The sequence below is a fragment of the Galeopterus variegatus genome, unplaced genomic scaffold (genome assembly GCF_000696425.1).
Source record: "Galeopterus variegatus unplaced genomic scaffold, G_variegatus-3.0.2 Scaffold2490, whole genome shotgun sequence".
Classification (NCBI taxonomy): domain Eukaryota; kingdom Metazoa; phylum Chordata; class Mammalia; order Dermoptera; family Cynocephalidae; genus Galeopterus; species Galeopterus variegatus.
Window position 1 is genome coordinate 27,137 of NW_007728601.1, and position 7,776 is coordinate 34,912.

Below are 7,776 nucleotides of genomic sequence, written 5' to 3' on the forward strand. Positions count from 1 at the left end.
GCACCTTGAGCTTAGATTTCACCCTCAGGACCCTGCTCTGTGTCAATTGCCTCCACTAATGCCCCTCCTTCAACTCAGAACCTTTGACCCCCCTCACCCACTTTGAGGAGGGCAGCACTGGGCACAGGGGTCTGCTTCCTCCTGCTCTAGTCTTCCCTTCCGGTTGGCATGACCCCACCTCAAACCACTTCTCCCTCTCACAGCCCTCCTTCAACTCAGAACCTTTGACCCCCCTCACCCACTTTGAGGAGGGCAGCACTGGGCACAGGGGTCTGCTTCCGCCTGCTCTAGTCTTCCCTTCCGGTTGGCATGACCCCACCTCAAACCACTTCTCCCTCTCACACTGGCCTTGCTGCTGTTCCTCAGAGTCATGGGTGTGTTCCTGCCCCAGGACTTTTGCACCCTCTCCTCCCAGGTCTTTTCATGGCTAACACTTTCTTGTTTTCAGTCTCGGCTCTATCATCACCCCTCGAAAAGGCGTCTCCTCAACACCATATCCAAAGTGGCTCTATGTCATCCTGGGCTGTCTCCATGCTCTAAAATTAACTTGTTTGTGTGTTTACCTTGCTAGTGACCACCCCCAACAACAAAAATGTAAGCTCTCTGACAGAGGGCTGCAATCTGTACTCTTCAGCTCTGTATTCCTGGCACGTAAACAATATCTGGCACATAGCAGATAGTCAATAAATCGTGGTAGGTGAATTAATTGACCCAGGTGTGTTTGTTTGCTAGAGTTGGCCTAACAAAATACCGCAGAGAGTGTGGATTAAACAGATATGCATTTTCTCTCAGTTCTGGAGGCTGGAAGTCTGAGATCCAGGTGCCTGCAAGTCGGGCTCCCCTGGGGCCACTCTCCTCAGCTTGCAGTGGTCACCCTCTTGCTCCCTGTTCACGTGTGCCCCTGGTGTCTTCAGTCTGTGTCCTAATCTCCTCTTCTTATAACAACCCCAGGATATGAGGGTACTTCAAAAAGTTCATGAAAAGATGGGCATTATCTTTTAATTCTTTTTGTTCCATGAATTTTTTGGATTAGGGATTCGCACTAACACCCATTTTAACTCACTCACCTCCTGGAAGACCTTCTCCAAGTATGGTTACATTCTGAGGTATGGGGGGCTGGGACATCAAGTAAATTTGGGGGAACAGAATTCAGCTCATAACACCATGAGTAACAACACTACTGTCCTTAATGCACTTTCACTGTGGGAGGCAGGATGACCCTCACCTCAGGAAGCCTTCAGAAGACAGCCTGGGCCAGCTTGCCATCATGTCCCCAAGTGCTAAGGATGAGGACAGCGTGGATAGAATGGGTTTTCCGGAGCTGGTTCCAAAGCGGGACAAGGAACATCATCCTCACCCCACCCCCACCCCAACACTGTCTCCTGGGCTGGAGTCTACAGATGTTTGCCCCTGGTGGCTCTGTGTGCTGGACTGTCTCTGAAGCAGGTGGGGCCACATGCCAAGCGACAAGTTGTGAGGGCCACACACTGCAGAAGGCTGCTGGTGGCGGGAGTTCTAGCTGGCAGGGTGCAATCAGCCTATACCTTCTGCAGCTGTCTGGGGATCAGATTTCCAGATCACCTGCTCCGTCCCAGGCTTCAGGAACTGAGCTGTCAGACAAAGCCCCTAATTACCCCAGACTCATCTACACCTTCCCTGTCTATTTCCTAATTGAGGTTTAATGGCTTTTGTCTCAGGAGGGGGCTCTTCCTGCCTTTCTAGACTTAGATTCTTTCATCTGAGCATCAAGCCAATTAGTTGAGCATTAGGGGTAATTGACAGAAGTCAGGCCTGCCTGTATGGAATTCCCAGGCCAGGGAGGTCTTTGTGGTTGTTGTTGGTGCAGGAAATTTCGTGTGTTTTCAAGTGTTCTTAGGACACAATTGAGAAAACAAGGGTGGAAGTGGAGATGGGGAGGTGGTGCCTGTGGGGCCTCATGATTGAAGATGCATGTGACCCTTATTTATGCCCTCTGTTTCTGTCTTAAGTGCTTCCTACATGCATCTATTTAAATGCAGTAGAAAAAAATGAATTTGATGACTGATTTGAGTCTTCATAGATCTTCTCCTTCCAGCATAATTTATGATCCATCTGGAGACGCAATTCAGAGACTTGCTGATCATGCTGAGAGGGATTCTCCTTGCAATTCCTTATCTTCATTATTATCACCCCTTGCCTTTCCTTTTTGCTACTCTCCCCTCTGCTGTCCAGTCACAGCCCCAACAAAGGTAGTTCCACTACACAGATACCTCCAGATTGGATGAACTGCACCCAGGACGAGAAGACACCAACCACTGCAGAAATACTCGGCCTCCTAGAACTTCAGAGCTCCAGTGATGAATGGGGATGTTGTCTCAGAAGTTGGCAAGCACACATCATGGGTTCAGGTGGGTCTGCTGGGCCCCCTCGTTTGGGTTGGCTCTGCACACCACCACAGAGGGTTATTGCTGGCTAAATGGATGCTCTGCAGCCAGCTGCTGGTGAGATTTTAGCTCTGCTCTAGACTCTGGAGTACATTCCATGGCTTTGCACAGCCCTTGAAACAGTCTTGCCAAGAGCAAGATGATTATCACCATTAGAACTTGGCTGCGAGCAACTGGGTAGCTCAGGTTTTCCTTAAAATGTGAAACAGACGACTAAACCTTCAGAATTAATGTTTTGAGAAGGGGTGCATATGTGCACATACTTACTGAATTGTGGGGAGGTGTCTAGCACTGAATAGGAAAAGGAAGTGGTGGGTGGACTTGGGAAAGCTGTGAATGAGCTTGTCTTCTGCTGGTTTATATATTTCAACTTTGAGCCCACAGTGGCTGCTCATAGGTCATACTGCAGGAGGAAAGTAACAGACGCACACTGCATTCTTCCTCAGATACTCAGACATAGATGAGTGAAAAACCATGGGGCTCACATGCAGTTAGGTCTTAAAAAGATCATTCCACTCAATCAGCATATAAGTGTTTATTGACTATTCAGACATCCTCAGAACCATGCTGGGGTGCTGTGGGGCATAGGACAAAGGATTACACACAGTGCCTGCCCTCAAAGTCAAAGAATATCACAGTAAAAAAAATTTGCAAAAGTTACAGAACCAGACAGGGCCCAATTATATATTAAATTATATAATTCAGAGCTATATGCCTTGCTATTTCTGTGTATCTTAGCTACATCTGTCTCAACTGCTTCTGACACTTAACACCACTCTGACTTCAGGTTCATGGATGCACCTTCATGCTGGAGGGGCTGATAGAGTTTGGATGTGTTGTCCCTGCCAAAACTCATGTGGAAATTTGATCCTGAATGTGGCAGTGTTGGAAACTGATTGAGTCATGGGGGCAGATCCCTCATGAATGGATTGATGCTCTCCCTAGTTGGGGGAATTAATGAGTGAGTTCTCTATTAGTTCCTGTGAGAGCTGGTTGTTTAAAAGACCCTGGCACCTCCCCCCTGTCTCTTTTACTTCCTCTCACCATGTGATCTGCTTTTAAGAGCCAGCTGCAGCCACTTCCCACCATGAGTAGAAGCAGCCTGAGGCCCATGCCAGATGTACCTGTCCCAGAATCGTGAGCCAAATAAGCCTCTGTTCTTTATAAATTACTCGGTCTCAGGTATTTCTGTTATAGCAACACAAAATGGACTAATACAAGGGCCTATTCAGGTCCACATATCTGCATCTACCATGCCTGCTGCTTTCTGAGACCTGCGATGATTCTGTATCCCTTCAAATTTAGCCCCTTGGCCACCCTATATCTTTAGACCCCTAAGCTTCTTGTCCTAAATTAATCATAAGTTTTGGAGTAGTCAGTGTGGGGAGGAGAACATCCAGTTATAACATACTAAGTAAATGAGACTTAACTCTCATTTACCACCTACAGCAATCCTCCATCTTTCTCAAGGTAAAAATCAGATGGCACATCCTCTATGATGTTTTCCCAACCTTTTTCAAGACTGAATTAATTTCCTCCTCCTCTTGGGACATATTTCTTTGATAGCATGTATCCTGATGCATGGTGCTCATTGGTGCTTGTGTCTGTCTACACAGCTGTACTATAGTTCCCCCAGGAGCAGAGATGTTATATCTGAAACAGCAGTGCCTTGCTACATTTGAACATTACATGCTTCTTTCTAATTCAATATCTTGAGCGAAAACAGAGAGTATGCAGTATATGGTCAGTTTCAGGACAGTGCTGAAAAGGTTTGGACGCACACCCAGAATCACTTTTCACTCACTTGATCAACCCTCAGTCCACTCCAAGAATACCCCCTGTTAGTGGTGCCTGCTTTGGAAGAACACTGTTATGGCACTACTGGAAGAGGCTGCACCTGTCAGGATGTTCCTGTACAGACAGCTCCCACCCTTACCACCATCAGACACAAATCAGGTTGAGACTGTTCGCCACCTGAGCCAGTGCAGGGGCCGTGTTCATGATCCAGCTCTATAAAGTCATAAACCTGAGATGCTCTGGAACCCTCGTCAAGACGTGGGATTTGGTTATGCTCAAACAAATGCCAATAAACTAGATGGTCCAACTGCTCACCAAATACAATATCAAGGCAACAAACTTTTAAAACTATTGTGCATATAAACCTAATTTGTTAAATCTAACGTGTCCTATATTTTCTCCACTGAATAGATCAAAATATCCATGTGCTTGGAAGCTCTAGATGTGGCTATAGATTCTTGTTTTTTAACGAAGGACAAGGTTTTTCAATTACCAGCACGCAAGACCTTTGCAGAGACAACAACAGGAAGAGGTGTGATGGGAAGCAGAGTTGTGCAGCACACAGACCGCCTCTGATTTACTGACGACCCCAGTGAACGCAGGGGGTACCAGGAAGCCCCTTTTGCTTTCTCCTCCTTTGCCTCTAATGCTGTATGATTCTCCATCCATCCCACCTCCTCTTCACTACTCACAGCAGTGACTCAAACCTTGGAGGCCTTAGAGCCTCAGTGCTGGGGCAGAAGTTCACTTAGGAAGAACAGTGGCTGTGAATTACGCCATTTCAGCTTTGCTTTCAGTGGACATTCATAGGTGACCTCAGAAACCTAACCTTCACGTATAGCACTGTCACTATGGGAGGATGTGTTTTCAGTTGCAAACAACAGGTGTGTAAAATAACCCTTTAAACATAACCCATTTGTAAGGTCACCTGCAACCAACTCATGTCAAGGAACCACATGGGAAAATAAGTCTACAGATCTGTTGCACCCACACTGTAGGAAACCTTTCATGATAAGACAGAAGTAGCTGACTCCTGTGTGCACTCCAACATTGCAGGCTGTTGTTTATTTTGGCAGCAGTTAATATTTCTGCCCAGGAACAGACTTCTACATTGCCAGTGAGATGTGTGATGCACTGTTGAGGTTCCCAGCATTTCAGTAAGTTGGTAACTTGTTACATGGCTGAATAGGGGCAAACAGTTCCAGATGAATGACTCTATTTGCCATTAGAAGATGCACATCTTTAGAGGAACGTGAGTGGTCAATTAAGAAAAGGGTGAAGGCATCTGGACATTTGATCTCCCTCTGGGAGTTCTATTAACTCCACGAATGAATTTGGGTTCTAATATCAATCAGCAAGAACTCTAAGACAGATTAGTCTGCGTGAGGACTGAAATAACAGAGCCAGAATTGGTCGTCTGAATATTGCACCTCTGTCAAAGGCCTCCTAGACATTGCAGGAAAGACTGGCCAGAGACGTGGACATTACTTACCTCACAGGAGATGGAGGGGGAGTGTGAGTAAATCTTCTCTAATCAGAATTTCCAGAATGGGAGAGTTAAGTGTCCCATTGCTTCTTCGAAAAGTCTTTGTTAATGTCTCAGGAGCCAGACAAGGAGGAGGAAGGAGAGAGGAGAAGAGAAGGAAGAGGGAAAAAATAAACCCCAAGTAAAAATGCTTGACCATAAACTTCCTCAAGTTTTTATCTGAGGAATGTCACTAAATGACTTAATGGTCCTCATTTTTCAGACTCCACCTTATTTAAAATATTTCTATGACTTCCTGATTTTCTTTACACTCCTGCCTGTTGCTTGAGGGGTCCAGGCTTGATGAGTCCCAATGCACTCATCACCAGCTGTAGAAGAGTTGAACCACTTATTTCTAGATGTGGCCCAAGTGAAGTCCCACAGCTAGCAGATGGCAGATATAGATCCTTCTTTCTTAGTTAGATAGTGAGGTAGGTTCCTGAGGCAGGAACAGGTTTTCCACTCCTCTTGACCCTGTCCCATCGCTACCACTGCATGTCACCCATTGCACACGGCCCACCCAGCCCTGAGGGGTGACACCCCAATTCTGACCTGCTTCACTCCAGAAAATGACCAAATGCAACTGGAGGTGGGGAAGCTGGTCCTTCTGGAGCAGAGGGAGTATCTCTCTTACTGCACATGCCGGAATGCTCGCAGACACTTCCTGTGTTCCAGGTGCTGCTCCGAGCACTGTGCATCTGCTAGCACACTCAATCCCATGCGGTTGGTGCTTGTGCCACCGTTGCTGTGACCATCAGTCTCATTTTACAAATGAGAATAGAAGCAAAAAGAATTTGAGAAATTTGTCCAAGACCACAATAGCAGGTAAGTGACAGAATCAGATTTGTCTCGCTCTGAGAGTTGTGCTCTTAAACACTATATACTATTTTCTGTCAATATGCTGTGGTTGAGAATGAAAACATTCTCAGAAAAGTGCCAATAGCAACAACAAAATCTCTGAGTTTTGAAAAGAAACAGTCCTGGAGAGACCTGGGTGAGTGCGCAAACTTACGGTTCCTTCCATCAAATCTCTCTGCTGGAGACTGACACCTACTGTTGAGTTTGTATGTTTGTTTGTTTGCTGAAGTTTTGTTACAGTGTCCAGCACATACAGCTCTGAGCACATTCAGTGTCCACTGACCTAGGAAAGGGGGCAGTGGGTGATGCTAACAGACTGCAAGTTTAGAAATGCAGACAGTGCTATATTTTTGACATATTATTGTCTTGTTCCAAAGGACAATTTGAAAAACAAAAATGTTAATATATATATATATATATCTTATATGTATATATGCATCTTATATATGTATATTTTAATATACAGCTGAAATATGTATATGTATCTTATATATACACATATGATTTGCGTCTACTGGATGCTGAGTGTTTGTACATTGTATCTTACTCATTCCTCACTTAGTACTCGACAGAGTCACCAAGTGACATGGCAAAGACTCAAAGTGAAGGCTGTCTGGCTCCAGCTCTGTGGGTCTGTGCCACCAGGGGACATGGACTCTGTTAGTTGGTTAAAGGTCTGTGCCTCCTACTAACTCAGACTCTAGGAGCCCAAGTTTTCTCATATGTAACAGGTGGATGATAAAGTCTACTCTGCCATATTGTTATGAGGATTACATAGATAAAATGGAAAAACATTCAGCATGTAGGGACCACTTAATGGATTTTAGTCTCCTTCCTTAAAAATTAGACATTTGAAATTCCAAAAGATCTTGCTTTGTCCCATACCTTCCTCCATCTAGCTCACCATCTCTCCTAACCAGAAACAGATAAGTAGGAGGAGGCCTTGGTGCTGTTTACAGCTTCTGAAATCTTCACCTCAATTTCTTCCTCCAACATGATTTCAAAGGAACAAGAGCTAGGCTCAATTGCACAGCTCAAGCAGATGGTCCATGAATGACCCCATATCATCCAAATGCCAAGTATTTCCCAAAGGTAGCAGTTCAATCAGCAGGTCAGGATGCATTTGTGGGTTACAAAATTCCTTTACTGAGTTCCAACTAGCATTTTTTTTTT